A 26,793-nucleotide genomic window follows, 5' to 3' on the forward strand; every position below is an offset into this window, starting at 1 on the left:
AATTCAGAATGTAATAAAACCAGATCCAGCCATAAAATGCATCATTCTTTTTTGTTTTAGACAACATTTCATGCACTGTTAAACATGTTAAAGCAAGTTGCAAGTGAAAATCTATGTCTCTGACTGAGTTTGCATTACTGTGATTTGACCTCTCTGCTGGCTGAGATAAGCTCATTTTCAACGTCCAATTCAGAAAGTGATAAAAACAGATCCAGCCATAAAATGGATCATTCTTTTTTGTTTTAGACAACATTTCATGCACTGTTAAACATGTTAAAGCAAGTTGCAAGTGAAAATCTATGTCTCTGACTGAGTTTGCATTACTGTGATTTGACCTCTCTGCTGGCTGAGATAAACTCATTTTCAACGTCCAATTCAGAATGTAATAAAACCAGATCCAGCCAAAAAATGCATCATTCTTTTTTGTTTTAGACAACATTCCATGCACTGTTAAACATGTTAAAGCAAGTTGCAAGTGAAAATCTATGTCTCTGACTGAGTTTGCATTACTGTGATTTGACCTCTCTGCTGGCTGAGATAAGCTCATTTTCAACGTCCAATTCAGAATGTAATAAAACCTGATCCAGCTATAAAATGCATCATTCTTTTTTGTTTTAGACAACATTTCATGCACTGTTAAACATGTTAAAGCAAGTTGCAAGTGAAAATCTATGTCTCTGACTGAGTTTGCATAACTGTGATTTGACCTCTCTGCTGGCTGAGATAAGCTCATTTTCAACGTCCAATTCAGAATGTAATAAAACCAGATCCAGCCATAAAATGCATCATTCTTTTTTGTTTTAGACAACATTTCATGCACTGTTAAACATGTTCAAGCAAGTTGCAAGTGAAAATCTATGTCTCTGACTGAGTTTGCATTACTGTGATTTGACCTCTCTGCTGGCTGAGATAAGCTCATTTTCAACGTCCAATTCAGAATATAATAAAACCTGATCCAGCTATAAAATGCATCATTCTTTTTTGTTTTAGACAACATTTCATGCACTGTTAAACATGTTAAAGCAAGTTGCAAGTGAAAATCTATGTCTCTGACTGAGTTTGTATTACTGTGATTTGACCTCTCTGCTGGCTGAGATAAGCTCATTTTCAGTGTCCAATTCAGAATGTAATAAAACCAGATCCAGCCATAAAATGCATCATTCTTTTTTGTTTTAGACAACATTTCATGCACTGTTAAACATGTTAAAGCAAGTTGCAAGTGAAAATCTATGTCTCTGACTGAGTTTGCATTACTGTGATTTGACCTCTCTGCTGGCTGAGATAAGCTCATTTTCAACGTCCAATTCAGAATATAATAAAACCTGATCCAGCTATAAAATGCATCATTCTTTTTTGTTTTAGACAACATTTCATGCACTGTTAAACATGTTAAAGCAAGTTGCAAGTGAAAATCTATGTCTCTGACTGAGTTTGCATTACTGTGATTTGACCTCTCTGCTGGCTGAGATAAGCTCATTTTCAACGTCCAATTCAGAATGTAATAAAACCAGATCCAGCCATAAAATGCATCATTCTTTTTTGTTTTAGACAACATTTCATGCACTGTTAAACATGTTAAAGCAAGTTGCAAGTGAAAATCTATGTCTCTGACTGAGTTTGCATTACTGTGATTTGACCTCTCTGCTGGCTGAGATAAGCTCATTTTCAACGTCCAATTCAGAATATAATAAAACCTGATCCAGCTATAAAATGCATTATTCTTTTTTGTTTTAGACAACATTTCATGCACTGTTAAACATGTTAAAGCAAGTTGCAAGTGAAAATCTATGTCTCTGACTGAGTTTGTATTACTGTGATTTGACCTCTCTGCTGGCTGAGATAAGCTCATTTTCAACGTCCAATTCAGAATGTAATAAAACCAGATCCAGCCATGAAATGCATCATTCTTTTTTGTTTTAGACAACATTTCATGCACTGTTAAACATGTTAAAGCAAGTTGCAAGTGAAAATCTATGTCTCTGACTGAGTTTGCATTACTGTGATTTGACCTCTCTGCTGGCTGAGATAAGCTAATTTTCAACGTCCAATTCAGAATATAATAAAACCAGATCCAGCCATAAAATGCATCATTCTTTTTTGTTTTAGACAACATTTCATGCACTGTTAAACATGTTAAAGCAAGTTGCAAGTGAAAATCTATGTCTCTGACTGAGTTTGCATTACTGTGATTTGACCTCTCTGCTGGCTGAGATAAGCTCATTTTCAACGTCCAATTCAGAATATAATAAATCCAGATCCAGCCATAAAATGCATCATTCTTTTTTGTTTTAGACAACATTTCATGCACTGTTAAACATGTTAAAGCAAGTTGCAAGTGAAAATCTATGTCTCTGACTGAGTTTGCATTACTGTGATTTGACCTCTCTGCTGGCTGAGATGAGCTCATTTTCAACGTCCAATTCAGAATATAATAAAACCAGATCCAGCCATAAAATGCATCATTCTTTTTTGTTTTAGACAACATTTCATGCACTGTTAAACATGTTAAAGCAAGTTGCAAGTGAAAATCTATGTCTCTGACTGAGTTTGCATTACTGTGATTTGACCTCTCTGCTGGCTGAGATAAGCTCATTTTCAACGTCCAATTCAGAATGTAATAAAACCAGATCCAGCTATAAAATGCATCATTCTTTTTTGTTTTAGACAACATTTTATGCACTGTTAAACATGTTAAAGCAAGTTGCAAGTGAAAATCTATGTCTCTGACTGAGTTTGCATTACTGTGATTTGACCTCTCTGCTGGCTGAGATAAGTTCATTTTCAACGTCCAATTCAGAAAGTGATAAAAACAGATCCAGCCATAAAATGGATCATTCTTTTTGTTTTAGACAACATTTCATGCACTGTTAAACATTACAAAGCAAGTTGCAAGTGAAAATCTATGTCTCTGACTGAGTTTGCATTACTGTGATTTGACCTCTCTGCTGGCTGAGATAAACTCATTTTCAACGTCCAATTCAGAATGTAATAAAACCAGATCCAGCCAAAAAATGCATCATTCTTTTTTGTTTTAGACAACATTTCATGCACTGTTAAACATGTTAAAGCAAGTTGCAAGTGAAAATCTATGTCTCTGACTGATTTTGCATTACTGTGATTTGACCTCTCTGCTGGCTGAGATAAGCTCATTTTCAACGTCCAATTCAGAAAGTGATAAAACCAGATCCAGCCATAAAATGCATCATTCTTTTTTGTTTTAGACAACATTTCATGCACTGTTAAACATGTTAAAGCAAGTTGCAAGTGAAAATCTATGTCTCTGACTGAGTTTGCATTACTGTGATTTGACCTCTCTGCTGGCTGAGATAAGCTCATTTTCAACGTCCAAGTCAGAATGTAATAAAACCAGATCCAGCCATAAAATGCATCATTCTTTTTTGTTTTAGACAACATTTCATGCACTGTTAAACATGTTAAAGCAAGTTGCAAGTGAAAATCTATGTCTCTGACTGAGTTTGCATTACTGTGATTTGACCTCTCTGCTGGCTGAGATAAGCTCATTTTCAACGTCCAATTCAGAATATAATAAAACCTGATCCAGCTATAAAATGCATCATTCTTTTTTGTTTTAGACAACATTTCATGCACTGTTAAACATGTTAAAGCAAGTTGCAAGTGAAAATCTATGTCTCTGACTGAGTTTGTATTACTGTTATTTGACCTCTCTGCTGGCTGAGATAAGCTCATTTTCAAGGTCCAATTCAGAATGTAATAAAACCAGATCCAGCCATAAAATGCATCATTCTTTTTTGTTTTAGACAACATTTCATGCACTGTTAAACATGTTAAAGCAAGTTGCAAGTGAAAATCTATGTCTCTGACTGAGTTTGCATTACTGTGATTTGACCTCTCTGCTGGCTGAGATAAGCTCATTTTCAACGTCCAATTCAGAAAATAATAAAACCTGATCCAGCTATAAAATGCATCATTCTTTTTTGTTTTAGACAACATTTCATGCACTGTTAAACATGTTAAAGCAAGTTGCAAGTGAAAATCTATGTCTCTGACTGAGTTTGCATTACTGTGATTTGACCTCTCTGCTGGCTGAGATAAGCTCATTTTCAACGTCCAATTCAGAATGTAATAAAACCAGATCCAGCCATAAAATGCATCATTCTTTTTTGTTTTAGACAACATTTCATGCACTGTTAAACATGTTAAAGCAAGTTGCAAGTGAAAATCTATGTCTCTGACTGAGTTTGCATTACTGTGATTTGACCTCTCTGCTGGCTGAGATAAGCTCATTTTCAACGTCCAATTCAGAATGTAATAAAACCTGATCCAGCTTAAAATGCATCATTCTTTTTTGTTTTAGACAACATTTCATGCACTGTTAAACATGTTAAAGCAAGTTGCAAGTGAAAATCTATGTCTCTGACTGAGTTTGCATTACTGTGATTTGACCTCTCTGCTGGCTGAGATAAGCTCATTTTCAACGTCCAATTCAGAATATAATAAAACCTGATCCAGCTATAAAATGCATCATTCTTTTTTGTTTTAGACAACATTTCATGCACTGTTAAACATGTTAAAGCAAATTGCAAGTGAAAATCTATGTCTGTGACTGAGTTTGTATTACTGTGATTTGACCTCTCTGCTGGCTGAGTTAAGCTCATTTTCAACGTCCAATTCAGAATGTAATAAAACCAGATCCAGCCATAAAATGCATCATTCTTTTTTGTTTTAGACAACATTTCATGCACTGTTAAACATGTTAAAGCAAGTTGCAAGTGAAAATCTATGTCTCTGACTGAGTTTGCATTACTGTGATTTGACCTCTCTGCTGGCTGAGATAAGCTCATTTTCAACGTCCAATTCAGAATGTAATAAAACCTGATCCAGCTATAAAATGCATAATTCTTTTTTGTTTTAGACAACATTTCATGCACTGTTAAACATGTTAAAGCAAGTTGCAAGTGAAAATCTATGTCTCTGACTGAGTTTGCATTACTGTGATTTGACCTCTCTGCTGGCTGAGATAAGCTCATTTTCAACGTCCAATTCAGAAAGTGATAAAAACAGATCCAGCCATAAAATGGATCATTCTTTTTTGTTTTAGACAACATTTCATGCACTGTTAAACATGTTAAAGCAAGTTGCAAGTGAAAATCTATGTCTCTGACTGAGTTTGCATTACTGTGATTTGACCTCTCTGCTGGCTGAGATAAGCTCATTTTCAACGTCCAATTCAGAATATAATAAAACCTGATCCAGCTATAAAATGCATCATTCTTTTTTGTTTTAGACAACATTTCATGCACTGTTAAACATGTTAAAGCAAGTTGCAAGTGAAAATCTATGTCTCTGACTGAGTTTGTATTACTGTGATTTGACCTCTCTGCTGGCTGAGATAAGCTCATTTTCAACGTCCAATTCAGAATGTAATAAAACCAGATCCAGCCATAAAATGCATCATTCTTTTTTGTTTTAGACAACATTTCATGCACTGTTAAACATGTTAAAGCAAGTTGCAAGTGAAAATCTATGTCTCTGACTGAGTTTGCATTACTGTGATTTGACCTCTCTGCTGGCTGAGATAAGCTCATTTTCAACGTCCAATTCAGAATATAATAAAACCTGATCCAGCTATAAAATGCATCATTCTTTTTTGTTTTAGACAACATTTCATGCACTGTTAAACATGTTAAAGCAAGTTGCAAGTGAAAATCTATGTCTCTGACTGAGTTTGCATTACTGTGATTTGACCTCTCTGCTGGCTGAGATAAGCTCATTTTCAACGTCCAATTCAGAATGTAATAAAACCAGATCCAGCCATAAAATGCATCATTCTTTTTTGTTTTAGACAACATTTCATGCACTGTTAAACATGTTAAAGCAAGTTGCAAGTGAAAATCTATGTCTCTGACTGAGTTTGCATTACTGTGATTTGACCTCTCTGCTGGCTGAGATAAGCTCATTTTCAACGTCCAATTCAGAATATAATAAAACCTGATCCAGCTATAAAATGCATCATTCTTTTTTGTTTTAGACAACATTTCATGCACTGTTAAACATGCTAAAGCAAGTTGCAAGTGAAAATCTATGTCTCTGACTGAGTTTGTATTACTGTGATTTGACCTCTCTGCTGGCTGAGATAAGCTCATTTTCAACGTCCAATTCAGAATGTAATAAAACCAGATCCAGCCATAAAATGCATCATTCTTTTTTGTTTTAGACAACATTTCATGCACTGTTAAACATGTTAAAGCAAGTTGCAAGTGAAAATCTATGTGTCTGACTGAGTTTGCATTACTGTGATTTGACCTCTCTGCTGGCTGAGATAAGCTCATTTTCAACGTCCAATTCAGAATATAATAAAACCAGATCCAGCCATAAAATGCATCATTCTTTTTTGTTTTAGACAACATTTCATGCACTGTTAAACATGTTAAAGCAAGTTGCAAGTGAAAATCTATGTCTCTGACTGAGTTTGCATTACTGTGATTTGACCTCTCTGCTGGCTGAGATAAGCTCATTTTCAACGTCCAATTCAGAATGTAATAAAACCTGATCCAGCTATAAAATGCATCATTCTTTTTTGTTTTAGACAACATTTCATGCACTGTTAAACATGTTCAAGCAAGTTGCAAGTGAAAATCTATGTCTCTGACTGAGTTTGCATTACTGTGATTTGACCTCTCTGCTGGCTGAGATAAGCTCATTTTCAACGTCCAATTCAGAAAGTGATAAAAACAGATCCAGCCATAAAATGGATCATTCTTTTTTGTTTTAGACAACATTTCATGCACTGTTAAACATGTTAAAGCAAGTTGCAAGTGAAAATCTATGTCTCTGACTGAGTTTGCATTACTGTGATTTGACCTCTCTGCTGGCTGAGATAAGCTCATTTTCAACGTCCAATTCAGAATGTAATAAAACCAGATCCAGCCATAAAATGCATCATTCTTTTTTGTTTTAGACAACATTTCATGCACTGTTAAACATGTTCAAGCAAGTTGCAAGTGAAAATCTATGTCTCTGACTGAGTTTGCATTACTGTGATTTGACCTCTCTGCTGGCTGAGATAAGCTCATTTTCAACGTCCAATTCAGAATATAATAAAACCTGATCCAGCTATAAAATGCATCATTCTTTTTTGTTTTAGACAACATTTCATGCACTGTTAAACATGTTAAAGCAAGTTGCAAGTGAAAATCTATGTCTCTGACTGAGTTTGCATTACTGTGATTTGACCTCTCTGCTGGCTGAGATAAGCTCATTTTCAACGTCCAATTCAGAATGTAATAAAACCTGATCCAGCCATAAAATGCATCATTCTTTTTTGTTTTAGACAACATTTCATGCACTGTTAAACATGTTAAAGCAAGTTGCAAGTGAAAATCTATGTCTCTGACTGAGTTTGCATTACTGTGATTTGACCTCTCTGCTGGCTGAGATAAGCTCATTTTCAACGTCCAATTCAGAATGTAATAAAACCTGATCCAGCTTAAAATGCATCATTCTTTTTTGTTTTAGACAACATTTCATGCAAGGTTAAACATGTTAAAGCAAGTTGCAAGTGAAAATCTATGTCTCTGACTGAGTTTGCATTACTGTGATTTGACCTCTCTGCTGGCTGAGATAAGCTCATTTTCAACGTCCAATTCAGAATATAATAAAACCAGATCCAGCCATAAAATGCATCATTCTTTTTTGTTTTAGACAACATTTCATGCACTGTTAAACATGTTAAAGCAAGTTGCAAGTGAAAATCTATGTCTCTGACTGAGTTTGCATTACTGTGATTTGACCTCTCTGCTGGCTGAGATAAGCTCATTTTCAACGTCCAATTCAGAATGTAATAAAACCTGATCCAGCTATAAAATGCATCATTCTTTTTTGTTTTAGACAACATTTCATGCACTGTTAAACATGTTAAAGCAAGTTGCAAGTGAAAATCTATGTCTCTGACTGAGTTTGCATTACTGTGATTTGACCTCTCTGCTGGCTGAGATAAGCTCATTTTTAACGTCCAATTCAGAAAGTGATAAAACCAGATCCAGCCATAAAATGCATCATTCTTTTTTGTTTTAGACAACATTTCATGCACTGTTAAACATGTTAAAGCAAGTTGCAAGTGAAAATCTATGTCTCTGACTGAGTTTGCATTACTGTGATTTGACCTCTCTGCTGGCTGAGATAAGCTCATTTTCAACGTCCAATTCAGAAAGTGATAAAACCAGATCCAGCCAAAAAATGCATCATTCTTTTTTGTTTTAGACAACATTTCATGCACTGTTAAACATGTTAAAGCAAGTTGCAAGTGAAAATCTATGTCTCTGACTGAGTTTGCATTACTGTGATTTGACCTCTCTGCTGGCTGAGATAAGCTCATTTTCAACGTCCAATTCAGAAAGTGATAAAACCAGATCCAGCCATAAAATGCATCATTCTTTTTTGTTTTAGACAACATTTCATGCACTGTTAAACATGTTAAAGCAAGTTGCAAGTGAAAATCTATGTCTCTGACTGAGTTTGCATTACTGTGATTTGACCTCTCTGCTGGCTGAGATAAGCTCATTTTCAACGTCCAAGTCAGAATGTAATAAAACCAGATCCAGCCATAAAATGCATCATTCTTTTTTGTTTTAGACAACATTTCATGCACTGTTAAACATGTTAAAGCAAGTTGCAAGTGAAAATCTATGTCTCTGACTGAGTTTGCATTACTGTGATTTGACCTCTCTGCTGGCTGAGATAAGCTCATTTTCAACGTCCAATTCAGAATATAATAAAACCTGATCCAGCTATAAAATGCATCATTCTTTTTTGTTTTAGACAACATTTCATGCACTGTTAAACATGTTAAAGCAAGTTGCAAGTGAAAATCTATGTCTCTGACTGAGTTTGTATTACTGTGATTTGACCTCTCTGCTGGCTGAGATAAGCTCATTTTCAACGTCCAATTCAGAATGTAATAAAACCAGATCCAGCCATAAAATGCATCATTCTTTTTTGTTTTAGACAACATTTCATGCACTGTTAAACATGTTAAAGCAAGTTGCAAGTGAAAATCTATGTCTCTGACTGAGTTTGCATTACTGTGATTTGACCTCTCTGCTGGCTGAGATAAGCTCATTTTCAACGTCCAATTCAGAATGTAATAAAACCTGATCCAGCTTAAAATGCATCATTCTTTTTTGTTTTAGACAACATTTCATGCACTGTTAAACATGTTAAAGCAAGTTGCAAGTGAAAATCTATGTCTCTGACTGAGTTTGTATTACTGTGATTTGACCTCTCTGCTGGCTGAGTTAAGCTCATTTTCAACGTCCAATTCAGAATGTAATAAAACCAGATCCAGCCATAAAATGCATCATTCTTTTTTGTTTTAGACAACATTTCATGCACTGTTAAACATGTTAAAGCAAGTTGCAAGTGAAAATCTATGTCTCTGACTGAGTTTGCATTACTGTGATTTGACCTCTCTGCTGGCTGAGATAAGCTCATTTTCAACGTCCAATTCAGAATATAATAAAACCTGATCCAGCTATAAAATGCATCATTCTTTTTTGTTTTAGACAACATTTCATGCACTGTTAAACATGTTAAAGCAAGTTGCAAGTGAAAATCTATGTCTCTGACTGAGTTTGTATTACTGTGATTTGACCTCTCTGCTGGCTGAGTTAAGCTCATTTTCAACGTCCAATTCAGAATGTAATAAAACCAGATCCAGCCATAAAATGCATCATTCTTTTTTGTTTTAGACAACATTTCATGCACTGTTAAACATGTTAAAGCAAGTTGCAAGTGAAAATCTATGTCTCTGACTGAGTTTGCATTACTGTGATTTGACCTCTCTGCTGGCTGAGATAAGCTCATTTTCAACGTCCAATTCAGAATATAATAAAACCTGATCCAGCTATAAAATGCATCATTCTTTTTTGTTTTAGACAACATTTCATGCACTGTTAAACATGTTAAAGCAAGTTGCAAGTGAAAATCTATGTCTCTGACTGAGTTTGTATTACTGTGTTTTGACCTCTCTGCTGGCTGAGATAAGCTCATTTTCAACGTCCAATTCAGAATGTAATAAAACCAGATCCAGCCATAAAATGCATCATTCTTTTTTGTTTTAGACAACATTTCATGCACTGTTAAACATGTTAAAGCAAGTTGCAAGTGAAAATCTATGTCTCTGACTGAGTTTGCATTACTGTGATTTGACCTCTCTGCTGGCTGAGATAAGCTCATTTTCAACGTCCAATTCAGAATATAATAAAACCAGATCCAGCCATAAATTGCATCATTCTTTTTTGTTTTAGACAACATTTCATGCACTGTTAAACATGTTAAAGCAAGTTGCAAGTGAAAATCTATGTCTCTGACTGAGTTTGCATTACTGTGATTTGACCTCTCTGCTGGCTGAGATAAGCTCATTTTCAACGTCCAATTCAGAATGTAATAAAACCTGATCCAGCTATAAAATGCATCATTCTTTTTTGTTTTAGACAACATTTCATGCACTGTTAAACATGTTAAAGCAAGTTGCAAGTGAAAATCTATGTCTCTGACTGAGTTTGCATTACTGTGATTTGACCTCTCTGCTGGCTGAGATAAGCTCATTTTCAACGTCCAATTCAGAAAGTGATAAAAACAGATCCAGCCATAAAATGGATCATTCTTTTTTGTTTTAGACAACATTTCATGCACTGTTAAACATGTTAAAGCAAGTTGCAAGTGAAAATCTATGTCTCTGACTGAGTTTGCATTACTGTGATTTGACCTCTCTGCTGGCTGAGATAAGCTCATTTTCAACGTCGAATTCAGAAAGTGATAAAACCAGATCCAGCCATAAAATGCATCATTCTTTTTTGTTTTAGACAACATTTCATGCACTGTTAAACATGTTAAAGCAAGTTGCAAGTGAAAATCTATGTCTCTGACTGAGTTTGCATTACTGTGATTTGACCTCTCTGCTGGCTGAGATAAGCTCATTTTCAACGTCCAAGTCAGAATGTAATAAAACCAGATCCAGCCATAAAATGCATCATTCTTTTTTGTTTTAGACAACATTTCATGCACTGTTAAACATGTTAAAGCAAGTTGCAAGTGAAAATCTATGTCTCTGACTGAGTTTGCATTACTGTGATTTGACCTCTCTGCTGGCTGAGATAAGCTCATTTTCAACGTCCAATTCAGAAAGTGATAAAACCAGATCCAGCCATAAAATGCATCATTCTTTTTTGTTTTAGACAACATTTCATGCACTGTTAAACATGTTAAAGCAAGTTGCAAGTGAAAATCTATGTCTCTGACTGAGTTTGCATTACTGTGATTTGACCTCTCTGCTGGCTGAGATAAGCTCATTTTCAACGTCCAAGTCAGAATGTAATAAAACCAGATCCAGCCATAAAATGCATCATTCTTTTTTGTTTTAGACAACATTTCATGCACTGTTAAACATGTTAAAGCAAGTTGCAAGTGAAAATCTATGTCTCTGACTGAGTTTGCATTACTGTGATTTGACCTCTCTGCTGGCTGAGATAAGCTCATTTTCAACGTCCAATTCAGAATATAATAAAACCTGATCCAGCTATAAAATGCATCATTCTTTTTTGTTTTAGACAACATTTCATGCACTGTTAAACATGTTAAAGCAAGTTGCAAGTGAAAATCTATGTCTCTGACTGAGTTTGCATTACTGTGATTTGACCTCTCTGCTGGCTGAGATAAGCTCATTTTCAACGTCGAATTCAGAAAGTGATAAAACCAGATCCAGCCATAAAATGCATCATTCTTTTTTGTTTTAGACAACATTTCATGCACTGTTAAACATGTTAAAGCAAGTTGCAAGTGAAAATCTATGTCTCTGACTGAGTTTGCATTACTGTGATTTGACCTCTCTGCTGGCTGAGATAAGCTCATTTTCAACGTCCAAGTCAGAATGTAATAAAACCAGATCCAGCCATAAAATGCATCATTCTTTTTTGTTTTAGACAACATTTCATGCACTGTTAAACATGTTAAAGCAAGTTGCAAGTGAAAATCTATGTCTCTGACTGAGTTTGCATTACTGTGATTTGACCTCTCTGCTGGCTGAGATAAGCTCATTTTCAACGTCCAATTCAGAAAGTGATAAAACCAGATCCAGCCATAAAATGCATCATTCTTTTTTGTTTTAGACAACATTTCATGCACTGTTAAACATGTTAAAGCAAGTTGCAAGTGAAAATCTATGTCTCTGACTGAGTTTGCATTACTGTGATTTGACCTCTCTGCTGGCTGAGATAAGCTCATTTTCAACGTCCAAGTCAGAATGTAATAAAACCAGATCCAGCCATAAAATGCATCATTCTTTTTTGTTTTAGACAACATTTCATGCACTGTTAAACATGTTAAAGCAAGTTGCAAGTGAAAATCTATGTCTCTGACTGAGTTTGCATTACTGTGATTTGACCTCTCTGCTGGCTGAGATAAGCTCATTTTCAACGTCCAATTCAGAATATAATAAAACCTGATCCAGCTATAAAATGCATCATTCTTTTTTGTTTTAGACAACATTTCATGCACTGTTAAACATGTTAAAGCAAGTTGCAAGTGAAAATCTATGTCTCTGACTGAGTTTGTATTACTGTGATTTGACCTCTCTGCTGGCTGAGATAAGCTCATTTTCAACGTCCAATTCAGAATGTAATAAAACCAGATCCAGCCATAAAATGCATCATTCTTTTTTGTTTTAGACAACATTTCATGCACTGTTAAACATGTTAAAGCAAGTTGCAAGTGAAAATCTATGTCTCTGACTGAGTTTGCATTACTGTGATTTGACCTCTCTGCTGGCTGAGATAAGCTCATTTTCAACGTCCAATTCAGAATGTAATAAAACCAGATCCAGCCATAATATGCATCATTCTTTTTTGTTTTAGACAACATTTCATGCACTGTTAAACATGTTAAAGCAAGTTGCAAGTGAAAATCTATGTCTCTGACTGAGTTTGCATTACTGTGATTTGACCTCTCTGCTGGCTGAGATAAGCTCATTTTCAACGTCCAATTCAGAATGTAATAAAACCAGATCCAGCCATAAAATGCATCATTCTTTTTTGTTTTAGACAACATTTCATGCACTGTTAAACATGTTCAAGCAAGTTGCAAGTGAAAATCTATGTGTCTGACTGAGTTTGCATTACTGTGATTTGACCTCTCTGCTGGCTGAGATAAGCTCATTTTCAACGTCCAATTCAGAATATAATAAAACCTGATCCAGCTATAAAATGCATCATTCTTTTTTGTTTTAGACAACATTTCATGCACTGTTAAACATGTTAAAGCAAGTTGCAAGTGAAAATCTATGTCTCTGACTGAGTTTGTATTACTGTGATTTGACCTCTCTGCTGGCTGAGATAAGCTCATTTTCAACGTCCAATTCAGAATGTAATAAAACCAGATCCAGCCATAAAATGCATCATTCTTTTTTGTTTTAGACAACATTTCATGCACTGTTAAACATGTTAAAGCAAGTTGCAAGTGAAAATCTATGTCTCTGACTGAGTTTGCATTACTGTGATTTGACCTCTCTGCTGGCTGAGATAAGCTCATTTTCAACGTCCAATTCAGAATATAATAAAACCTGATCCAACTATAAAATGCATCATTCTTTTTTGTTTTAGACAACATTTCATGCACTGTTAAACATGTTAAAGCAAGTTGCAAGTGAAAATCTATGTCTCTGACTGAGTTTGCATTACTGTGATTTGACCTCTCTGCTGGCTGAGATAAGCTCATTTTCAACGTCCAATTCAGAATGTAATAAAACCAGATCCAGCCATAAAATGCATCATTCTTTTTTGTTTTAGACAACATTTCATGCACTGTTAAACATGTTAAAGCAAGTTGCAAGTGAAAATCTATGTCTCTGACTGAGTTTGCATTACTGTGATTTGACCTCTCTGCTGGCTGAGATAAGCTCATTTTCAACGTCCAATTCAGAATGTAATAAAACCTGATCCAGCTTAAAATGCATCATTCTTTTTTGTTTTAGACAACATTTCATGCACTGTTAAACATGTTAAAGCAAGTTGCAAGTGAAAATCTATGTCTCTGACTGAGTTTGCATTACTGTGATTTGACCTCTCTGCTGGCTGAGATAAGCTCATTTTCAACGTCCAATTCAGAATATAATAAAACCTGATCCAGCTATAAAATGCATCATTCTTTTTTGTTTTAGACAACATTTCATGCACTGTTAAACATGTTAAAGCAAGTTGCAAGTGAAAATCTATGTCTCTGACTGAGTTTGTATTACTGTGATTTGACCTCTCTGCTGGCTGAGTTAAGCTCATTTTCAACGTCCAATTCAGAATGTAATAAAACCAGATCCAGCCATAAAATGCATCATTCTTTTTTGTTTTAGACAACATTTCATGCACTGTTAAACATGTTAAAGCAAGTTGCAAGTGAAAATCTATGTCTCTGACTGAGTTTGCATTACTGTGATTTGACCTCTCTGCTGGCTGAGATAAGCTCATTTTCAACGTCCAATTCAGAATGTAATAAAACCAGATCCAGCCATAAAATGCATCATTCTTTTTTGTTTTAGACAACATTTCATGCACTGTTAAACATGTTAAAGCAAGTTGCAAGTGAAAATCTATGTCTCTGACTGAGTTTGCATTACTGTGATTTGACCTCTCTGCTGGCTGAGATAAGCTCATTTTCAACGTCCAATTCAGAATATAATAAAACCTGATCCAGCTATAAAATGCATCATTCTTTTTTGTTTTAGACAACATTTCATGCACTGTTAAACATGCTAAAGCAAGTTGCAAGTGAAAATCTATGTCTCTGACTGAGTTTGTATTACTGTGATTTGACCTCTCTGCTGGCTGAGATAAGCTCATTTTCAACGTCCAATTCAGAATGTAATAAAACCAGATCCAGCCATAAAATGCATCATTCTTTTTTGTTTTAGACAACATTTCATGCACTGTTAAACATGTTAAAGCAAGTTGCAAGTGAAAATCTATGTGTCTGACTGAGTTTGCATTACTGTGATTTGACCTCTCTGCTGGCTGAGATAAGCTCATTTTCAACGTCCAATTCAGAATATAATAAAACCAGATCCAGCCATAAAATGCATCATTCTTTTTTGTTTTAGACAACATTTCATGCACTGTTAAACATGTTAAAGCAAGTTGCAAGTGAAAATCTATGTCTCTGACTGAGTTTGCATTACTGTGATTTGACCTCTCTGCTGGCTGAGATAAGCTCATTTTCAACGTCCAATTCAGAATGTAATAAAACCTGATCCAGCTATAAAATGCATCATTCTTTTTTGTTTTAGACAACATTTCATGCACTGTTAAACATGTTCAAGCAAGTTGCAAGTGAAAATCTATGTCTCTGACTGAGTTTGCATTACTGTGATTTGACCTCTCTGCTGGCTGAGATAAGCTCATTTTCAACGTCCAATTCAGAAAGTGATAAAAACAGATCCAGCCATAAAATGGATCATTCTTTTTTGTTTTAGACAACATTTCATGCACTGTTAAACATGTTAAAGCAAGTTGCAAGTGAAAATCTATGTCTCTGACTGAGTTTGCATTACTGTGATTTGACCTCTCTGCTGGCTGAGATAAGCTCATTTTCAACGTCCAATTCAGAATGTAATAAAACCAGATCCAGCCATAAAATGCATCATTCTTTTTTGTTTTAGACAACATTTCATGCACTGTTAAACATGTTCAAGCAAGTTGCAAGTGAAAATCTATGTCTCTGACTGAGTTTGCATTACTGTGATTTGACCTCTCTGCTGGCTGAGATAAGCTCATTTTCAACGTCCAATTCAGAATATAATAAAACCTGATCCAGCTATAAAATGCATCATTCTTTTTTGTTTTAGACAACATTTCATGCACTGTTAAACATGTTAAAGCAAGTTGCAAGTGAAAATCTATGTCTCTGACTGAGTTTGCATTACTGTGATTTGACCTCTCTGCTGGCTGAGATAAGCTCATTTTCAACGTCCAATTCAGAATGTAATAAAACCTGATCCAGCCATAAAATGCATCATTCTTTTTTGTTTTAGACAACATTTCATGCACTGTTAAACATGTTAAAGCAAGTTGCAAGTGAAAATCTATGTCTCTGACTGAGTTTGCATTACTGTGATTTGACCTCTCTGCTGGCTGAGATAAGCTCATTTTCAACGTCCAATTCAGAATGTAATAAAACCTGATCCAGCTTAAAATGCATCATTCTTTTTTGTTTTAGACAACATTTCATGCAAGGTTAAACATGTTAAAGCAAGTTGCAAGTGAAAATCTATGTCTCTGACTGAGTTTGCATTACTGTGATTTGACCTCTCTGCTGGCTGAGATAAGCTCATTTTCAACGTCCAATTCAGAATATAATAAAACCAGATCCAGCCATAAAATGCATCATTCTTTTTTGTTTTAGACAACATTTCATGCACTGTTAAACATGTTAAAGCAAGTTGCAAGTGAAAATCTATGTCTCTGACTGAGTTTGCATTACTGTGATTTGACCTCTCTGCTGGCTGAGATAAGCTCATTTTCAACGTCCAATTCAGAATGTAATAAAACCTGATCCAGCTATAAAATGCATCATTCTTTTTTGTTTTAGACAACATTTCATGCACTGTTAAACATGTTAAAGCAAGTTGCAAGTGAAAATCTATGTCTCTGACTGAGTTTGCATTACTGTGATTTGACCTCTCTGCTGGCTGAGATAAGCTCATTTTTAACGTCCAATTCAGAAAGTGATAAAACCAGATCCAGCCATAAAATGCATCATTCTTTTTTGTTTTAGACAACATTTCATGCACTGTTAAACATGTTAAAGCAAGTTGCAAGTGAAAATCTATGTCTCTGACTGAGTTTGCATTACTGTGATTTGACCTCTCTGCTGGCTGAGATAAGCTCATTTTCAACGTCCAATTCAGAAAGTGATAAAACCAGATCCAGCCAAAAAATGCATCATTCTTTTTTGTTTTAGACAACATTTCATGCACTGTTAAACATGTTAAAGCAAGTTGCAAGTGAAAATCTATGTCTCTGACTGAGTTTGCATTACTGTGATTTGACCTCTCTGCTGGCTGAGATAAGCTCATTTTCAACGTCCAATTCAGAAAGTGATAAAACCAGATCCAGCCATAAAATGCATCATTCTTTTTTGTTTTAGACAACATTTCATGCACTGTTAAACATGTTAAAGCAAGTTGCAAGTGAAAATCTATGTCTCTGACTGAGTTTGCATTACTGTGATTTGACCTCTCTGCTGGCTGAGATAAGCTCATTTTCAACGTCCAAGTCAGAATGTAATAAAACCAGATCCAGCCATAAAATGCATCATTCTTTTTTGTTTTAGACAACATTTCATGCACTGTTAAACATGTTAAAGCAAGTTGCAAGTGAAAATCTATGTCTCTGACTGAGTTTGCATTACTGTGATTTGACCTCTCTGCTGGCTGAGATAAGCTCATTTTCAACGTCCAATTCAGAATATAATAAAACCTGATCCAGCTATAAAATGCATCATTCTTTTTTGTTTTAGACAACATTTCATGCACTGTTAAACACGTTAAAGCAAGTTGCAAGTGAAAATCTATGTCTCTGACTGAGTTTGTATTACTGTGATTTGACCTCTCTGCTGGCTGAGATAAGCTCATTTTCAACGTCCAATTCAGAATGTAATAAAACCAGATCCAGCCATAAAATGCATCATTCTTTTTTGTTTTAGACAACATTTCATGCACTGTTAAACATGTTAAAGCAAGTTGCAAGTGAAAATCTATGTCTCTGACTGAGTTTGCATTACTGTGATTTGACCTCTCTGCTGGCTGAGATAAGCTCATTTTCAACGTCCAATTCAGAATATAATAAAACCTGATCCAGCTATAAAATGCATCATTCTTTTTTGTTTTAGACAACATTTCATGCACTGTTAAACATGTTAAAGCAAGTTGCAAGTGAAAATCTATGTCTCTGACTGAGTTTGCATTACTGTGATTTGACCTCTCTGCTGGCTGAGATAAGCTCATTTTCAACGTCCAATTCAGAATGTAATAAAACCAGATCCAGCCATAAAATGCATCATTCTTTTTTGTTTTAGACAACATTTCATGCACTGTTAAACATGTTAAAGCAAGTTGCAAGTGAAAATCTATGTCTCTGACTGAGTTTGCATTACTGTGATTTGACCTCTCTGCTGGCTGAGATAAGCTCATTTTCAACGTCCAATTCAGAATGTAATAAAACCTGATCCAGCTTAAAATGCATCATTCTTTTTTGTTTTAGACAACATTTCATGCACTGTTAAACATGTTAAAGCAAGTTGCAAGTGAAAATCTATGTCTCTGACTGAGTTTGTATTACTGTGATTTGACCTCTCTGCTGGCTGAGTTAAGCTCATTTTCAACGTCCAATTCAGAATGTAATAAAACCAGATCCAGCCATAAAATGCATCATTCTTTTTTGTTTTAGACAACATTTCATGCACTGTTAAACATGTTAAAGCAAGTTGCAAGTGAAAATCTATGTCTCTGACTGAGTTTGCATTACTGTGATTTGACCTCTCTGCTGGCTGAGATAAGCTCATTTTCAACGTCCAATTCAGAATATAATAAAACCTGATCCAGCTATAAAATGCATCATTCTTTTTTGTTTTAGACAACATTTCATGCACTGTTAAACATGTTAAAGCAAGTTGCAAGTGAAAATCTATGTCTCTGACTGAGTTTGTATTACTGTGATTTGACCTCTCTGCTGGCTGAGTTAAGCTCATTTTCAACGTCCAATTCAGAATGTAATAAAACCAGATCCAGCCATAAAATGCATCATTCTTTTTTGTTTTAGACAACATTTCATGCACTGTTAAACATGTTAAAGCAAGTTGCAAGTGAAAATCTATGTCTCTGACTGAGTTTGCATTACTGTGATTTGACCTCTCTGCTGGCTGAGATAAGCTCATTTTCAACGTCCAATTCAGAATATAATAAAACCTGATCCAGCTATAAAATGCATCATTCTTTTTTGTTTTAGACAACATTTCATGCACTGTTAAACATGTTAAAGCAAGTTGCAAGTGAAAATCTATGTCTCTGACTGAGTTTGTATTACTGTGTTTTGACCTCTCTGCTGGCTGAGATAAGCTCATTTTCAACGTCCAATTCAGAATGTAATAAAACCAGATCCAGCCATAAAATGCATCATTCTTTTTTGTTTTAGACAACATTTCATGCACTGTTAAACATGTTAAAGCAAGTTGCAAGTGAAAATCTATGTCTCTGACTGAGTTTGCATTACTGTGATTTGACCTCTCTGCTGGCTGAGATAAGCTCATTTTCAACGTCCAATTCAGAATATAATAAAACCAGATCCAGCCATAAATTGCATCATTCTTTTTTGTTTTAGACAACATTTCATGCACTGTTAAACATGTTAAAGCAAGTTGCAAGTGAAAATCTATGTCTCTGACTGAGTTTGCATTACTGTGATTTGACCTCTCTGCTGGCTGAGATAAGCTCATTTTCAACGTCCAATTCAGAATGTAATAAAACCTGATCCAGCTATAAAATGCATCATTCTTTTTTGTTTTAGACAACATTTCATGCACTGTTAAACATGTTAAAGCAAGTTGCAAGTGAAAATCTATGTCTCTGACTGAGTTTGCATTACTGTGATTTGACCTCTCTGCTGGCTGAGATAAGCTCATTTTCAACGTCCAATTCAGAAAGTGATAAAAACAGATCCAGCCATAAAATGGATCATTCTTTTTTGTTTTAGACAACATTTCATGCACTGTTAAACATGTTAAAGCAAGTTGCAAGTGAAAATCTATGTCTCTGACTGAGTTTGCATTACTGTGATTTGACCTCTCTGCTGGCTGAGATAAGCTCATTTTCAACGTCGAATTCAGAAAGTGATAAAACCAGATCCAGCCATAAAATGCATCATTCTTTTTTGTTTTAGACAACATTTCATGCACTGTTAAACATGTTAAAGCAAGTTGCAAGTGAAAATCTATGTCTCTGACTGAGTTTGCATTACTGTGATTTGACCTCTCTGCTGGCTGAGATAAGCTCATTTTCAACGTCCAAGTCAGAATGTAATAAAACCAGATCCAGCCATAAAATGCATCATTCTTTTTTGTTTTAGACAACATTTCATGCACTGTTAAACATGTTAAAGCAAGTTGCAAGTGAAAATCTATGTCTCTGACTGAGTTTGCATTACTGTGATTTGACCTCTCTGCTGGCTGAGATAAGCTCATTTTCAACGTCCAATTCAGAAAGTGATAAAACCAGATCCAGCCATAAAATGCATCATTCTTTTTTGTTTTAGACAACATTTCATGCACTGTTAAACATGTTAAAGCAAGTTGCAAGTGAAAATCTATGTCTCTGACTGAGTTTGCATTACTGTGATTTGACCTCTCTGCTGGCTGAGATAAGCTCATTTTCAACGTCCAAGTCAGAATGTAATAAAACCAGATCCAGCCATAAAATGCATCATTCTTTTTTGTTTTAGACAACATTTCATGCACTGTTAAACATGTTAAAGCAAGTTGCAAGTGAAAATCTATGTCTCTGACTGAGTTTGCATTACTGTGATTTGACCTCTCTGCTGGCTGAGATAAGCTCATTTTCAACGTCCAATTCAGAATATAATAAAACCTGATCCAGCTATAAAATGCATCATTCTTTTTTGTTTTAGACAACATTTCATGCACTGTTAAACATGTTAAAGCAAGTTGCAAGTGAAAATCTATGTCTCTGACTGAGTTTGCATTACTGTGATTTGACCTCTCTGCTGGCTGAGATAAGCTCATTTTCAACGTCGAATTCAGAAAGTGATAAAACCAGATCCAGCCATAAAATGCATCATTCTTTTTTGTTTTAGACAACATTTCATGCACTGTTAAACATGTTAAAGCAAGTTGCAAGTGAAAATCTATGTCTCTGACTGAGTTTGCATTACTGTGATTTGACCTCTCTGCTGGCTGAGATAAGCTCATTTTCAACGTCCAAGTCAGAATGTAATAAAACCAGATCCAGCCATAAAATGCATCATTCTTTTTTGTTTTAGACAACATTTCATGCACTGTTAAACATGTTAAAGCAAGTTGCAAGTGAAAATCTATGTCTCTGACTGAGTTTGCATTACTGTGATTTGACCTCTCTGCTGGCTGAGATAAGCTCATTTTCAACGTCCAATTCAGAAAGTGATAAAACCAGATCCAGCCATAAAATGCATCATTCTTTTTTGTTTTAGACAACATTTCATGCACTGTTAAACATGTTAAAGCAAGTTGCAAGTGAAAATCTATGTCTCTGACTGAGTTTGCATTACTGTGATTTGACCTCTCTGCTGGCTGAGATAAGCTCATTTTCAACGTCCAAGTCAGAATGTAATAAAACCAGATCCAGCCATAAAATGCATCATTCTTTTTTGTTTTAGACAACATTTCATGCACTGTTAAACATGTTAAAGCAAGTTGCAAGTGAAAATCTATGTCTCTGACTGAGTTTGCATTACTGTGATTTGACCTCTCTGCTGGCTGAGATAAGCTCATTTTCAACGTCCAATTCAGAATATAATAAAACCTGATCCAGCTATAAAATGCATCATTCTTTTTTGTTTTAGACAACATTTCATGCACTGTTAAACATGTTAAAGCAAGTTGCAAGTGAAAATCTATGTCTCTGACTGAGTTTGTATTACTGTGATTTGACCTCTCTGCTGGCTGAGATAAGCTCATTTTCAACGTCCAATTCAGAATGTAATAAAACCAGATCCAGCCATAAAATGCATCATTCTTTTTTGTTTTAGACAACATTTCATGCACTGTTAAACATGTTAAAGCAAGTTGCAAGTGAAAATCTATGTCTCTGACTGAGTTTGCATTACTGTGATTTGACCTCTCTGCTGGCTGAGATAAGCTCATTTTCAACGTCCAATTCAGAATGTAATAAAACCAGATCCAGCCATAATATGCATCATTCTTTTTTGTTTTAGACAACATTTCATGCACTGTTAAACATGTTAAAGCAAGTTGCAAGTGAAAATCTATGTCTCTGACTGAGTTTGCATTACTGTGATTTGACCTCTCTGCTGGCTGAGATAAGCTCATTTTCAACGTCCAATTCAGAATGTAATAAAACCAGATCCAGCCATAAAATGCATCATTCTTTTTTGTTTTAGACAACATTTCATGCACTGTTAAACATGTTCAAGCAAGTTGCAAGTGAAAATCTATGTGTCTGACTGAGTTTGCATTACTGTGATTTGACCTCTCTGCTGGCTGAGATAAGCTCATTTTCAACGTCCAATTCAGAATATAATAAAACCTGATCCAGCTATAAAATGCATCATTCTTTTTTGTTTTAGACAACATTTCATGCACTGTTAAACATGTTAAAGCAAGTTGCAAGTGAAAATCTATGTCTCTGACTGAGTTTGTATTACTGTGATTTGACCTCTCTGCTGGCTGAGATAAGCTCATTTTCAACGTCCAATTCAGAATGTAATAAAACCAGATCCAGCCATAAAATGCATCATTCTTTTTTGTTTTAGACAACATTTCATGCACTGTTAAACATGTTAAAGCAAGTTGCAAGTGAAAATCTATGTCTCTGACTGAGTTTGCATTACTGTGATTTGACCTCTCTGCTGGCTGAGATAAGCTCATTTTCAACGTCCAATTCAGAATATAATAAAACCTGATCCAACTATAAAATGCATCATTCTTTTTTGTTTTAGACAACATTTCATGCACTGTTAAACATGTTAAAGCAAGTTGCAAGTGAAAATCTATGTCTCTGACTGAGTTTGCATTACTGTGATTTGACCTCTCTGCTGGCTGAGATAAGCTCATTTTCAACGTCCAATTCAGAATGTAATAAAACCAGATCCAGCCATAAAATGCATCATTCTTTTTTGTTTTAGACAACATTTCATGCACTGTTAAACATGTTAAAGCAAGTTGCAAGTGAAAATCTATGTCTCTGACTGAGTTTGCATTACTGTGATTTGACCTCTCTGCTGGCTGAGATAAGCTCATTTTCAACGTCCAATTCAGAATGTAATAAAACCTGATCCAGCTTAAAATGCATCATTCTTTTTTGTTTTAGACAACATTTCATGCACTGTTAAACATGTTAAAGCAAGTTGCAAGTGAAAATCTATGTCTCTGACTGAGTTTGCATTACTGTGATTTGACCTCTCTGCTGGCTGAGATAAGCTCATTTTCAACGTCCAATTCAGAATATAATAAAACCTGATCCAGCTATAAAATGCATCATTCTTTTTTGTTTTAGACAACATTTCATGCACTGTTAAACATGTTAAAGCAAGTTGCAAGTGAAAATCTATGTCTCTGACTGAGTTTGTATTACTGTGATTTGACCTCTCTGCTGGCTGAGTTAAGCTCATTTTCAACGTCCAATTCAGAATGTAATAAAACCAGATCCAGCCATAAAATGCATCATTCTTTTTTGTTTTAGACAACATTTCATGCACTGTTAAACATGTTAAAGCAAGTTGCAAGTGAAAATCTATGTCTCTGACTGAGTTTGCATTACTGTGATTTGACCTCTCTGCTGGCTGAGATAAGCTCATTTTCAACGTCCAATTCAGAATATAATAAAACCTGATCCAGCTATAAAATGCATCATTCTTTTTTGTTTTAGACAACATTTCATGCACTGTTAAACATGTTAAAGCAAGTTGCAAGTGAAAATCTATGTCTCTGACTGAGTTTGTATTACTGTGTTTTGACCTCTCTGCTGGCTGAGATAAGCTCATTTTCAACGTCCAATTCAGAATGTAATAAAACCAGATCCAGCCATAAAATGCATCATTCTTTTTTGTTTTAGACAACATTTCATGCACTGTTAAACATGTTAAAGCAAGTTGCAAGTGAAAATCTATGTCTCTGACTGAGTTTGCATTACTGTGATTTGACCTCTCTGCTGGCTGAGATAAGCTCATTTTCAACGTCCAATTCAGAATATAATAAAACCAGATCCAGCCATAAATTGCATCATTCTTTTTTGTTTTAGACAACATTTCATGCACTGTTAAACATGTTAAAGCAAGTTGCAAGTGAAAATCTATGTCTCTGACTGAGTTTGCATTACTGTGATTTGACCTCTCTGCTGGCTGAGATAAGCTCATTTTCAACGTCCAATTCAGAATGTAATAAAACCTGATCCAGCTATAAAATGCATCATTCTTTTTTGTTTTAGACAACATTTCATGCACTGTTAAACATGTTAAAGCAAGTTGCAAGTGAAAATCTATGTCTCTGACTGAGTTTGCATTACTGTGATTTGACCTCTCTGCTGGCTGAGATAAGCTCATTTTCAACGTCCAATTCAGAAAGTGATAAAAACAGATCCAGCCATAAAATGGATCATTCTTTTTTGTTTTAGACAACATTTCATGCACTGTTAAACATGTTAAAGCAAGTTGCAAGTGAAAATCTATGTCTCTGACTGAGTTTGCATTACTGTGATTTGACCTCTCTGCTGGCTGAGATAAGCTCATTTTCAACGTCGAATTCAGAAAGTGATAAAACCAGATCCAGCCATAAAATGCATCATTCTTTTTTGTTTTAGACAACATTTCATGCACTGTTAAACATGTTAAAGCAAGTTGCAAGTGAAAATCTATGTCTCTGACTGAGTTTGCATTACTGTGATTTGACCTCTCTGCTGGCTGAGATAAGCTCATTTTCAACGTCCAAGTCAGAATGTAATAAAACCAGATCCAGCCATAAAATGCATCATTCTTTTTTGTTTTAGACAACATTTCATGCACTGTTAAACATGTTAAAGCAAGTTGCAAGTGAAAATCTATGTCTCTGACTGAGTTTGCATTACTGTGATTTGACCTCTCTGCTGGCTGAGATAAGCTCATTTTCAACGTCCAATTCAGAAAGTGATAAAACCAGATCCAGCCATAAAATGCATCATTCTTTTTTGTTTTAGACAACATTTCATGCACTGTTAAACATGTTAAAGCAAGTTGCAAGTGAAAATCTATGTCTCTGACTGAGTTTGCATTACTGTGATTTGACCTCTCTGCTGGCTGAGATAAGCTCATTTTCAACGTCCAAGTCAGAATGTAATAAAACCAGATCCAGCCATAAAATGCATCATTCTTTTTTGTTTTAGACAACATTTCATGCACTGTTAAACATGTTAAAGCAAGTTGCAAGTGAAAATCTATGTCTCTGACTGAGTTTGCATTACTGTGATTTGACCTCTCTGCTGGCTGAGATAAGCTCATTTTCAACGTCCAATTCAGAATATAATAAAACCTGATCCAGCTATAAAATGCATCATTCTTTTTTGTTTTAGACAACATTTCATGCACTGTTAAACATGTTAAAGCAAGTTGCAAGTGAAAATCTATGTCTCTGACTGAGTTTGTATTACTGTGATTTGACCTCTCTGCTGGCTGAGATAAGCTCATTTTCAACGTCCAATTCAGAATGTAATAAAACCAGATCCAGCCATAAAATGCATCATTCTTTTTTGTTTTAGACAACATTTCATGCACTGTTAAACATGTTAAAGCAAGTTGCAAGTGAAAATCTATGTCTCTGACTGAGTTTGCATTACTGTGATTTGACCTCTCTGCTGGCTGAGATAAGCTCATTTTCAACGTCCAATTCAGAATATAATAAAACCTGATCCAGCTATAAAATGCATCATTCTTTTTTGTTTTAGACAACATTTCATGCACTGTTAAACATGTTAAAGCAAGTTGCAAGTGAAAATCTATGTCTCTGACTGAGTTTGCATTACTGTGATTTGACCTCTCTGCTGGCTGAGATAAGCTCATTTTCAACGTCCAATTCAGAATGTAATAAAACCAGATCCAGCCTTAAAATGCATCATTCTTTTTTGTTTTAGACAACATTTCATGCACTGTTAAACATGTTAAAGCAAGTTGCAAGTGAAAATCTATGTCTCTGACTGAGTTTGCATTACTGTGATTTGACCTCTCTGCTGGCTGAGATAAGCTCATTTTCAACGTCCAATTCAGAATGTAATAAAACCTGATCCAGCTTAAAATGCATCATTCTTTTTTGTTTTAGACAACATTTCATGCACTGTTAAACATGTTAAAGCAAGTTGCAAGTGAAAATCTATGTCTCTGACTGAGTTTGTATTACTGTGTTTTGACCTCTCTGCTGGCTGAGATAAGCTCATTTTCAAGGTCCAATTCAGAATGTAATAAAACCAGATCCAGCCATAAAATGCATCATTCTTTTTTGTTTTAGACAACATTTCATGCACTGTTAAACATGTTAAAGCAAGTTGCAAGTGAAAATCTATGTCTCTGACTGAGTTTGCATTACTGTGATTTGACCTCTCTGCTGGCTGAGATAAGCTCATTTTCAACGTCCAATTCAGAATATAATAAAACCTGATCCAGCTATAAAATGCATCATTCTTTTTTGTTTTAGACAACATTTCATGCACTGTTAAACATGTTAAAGCAAGTTGCAAGTGAAAATCTATGTCTCTGACTGAGTTTGTATTACTGTGATTTGACCTCTCTGCTGGCTGAGTTAAGCTCATTTTCAACGTCCAATTCAGAATGTAATAAAACCAGATCCAGCCATAAAATGCATCATTCTTTTTTGTTTTAGACAACATTTCATGCACTGTTAAACATGTTAAAGCAAGTTGCAAGTAAAAATCTATGTCTCTGACTGAGTTTGCATTACTGTGATTTGACCTCTCTGCTGGCTGAGATAAGCTCATTTTCAACGTCCAATTCAGAATATAATAAA

Source organism: Danio rerio, chromosome 11 (assembly GCF_049306965.1).
Source record: "Danio rerio strain Tuebingen ecotype United States chromosome 11, GRCz12tu, whole genome shotgun sequence".
Classification (NCBI taxonomy): Eukaryota; Metazoa; Chordata; class Actinopteri; order Cypriniformes; family Danionidae; genus Danio; species Danio rerio.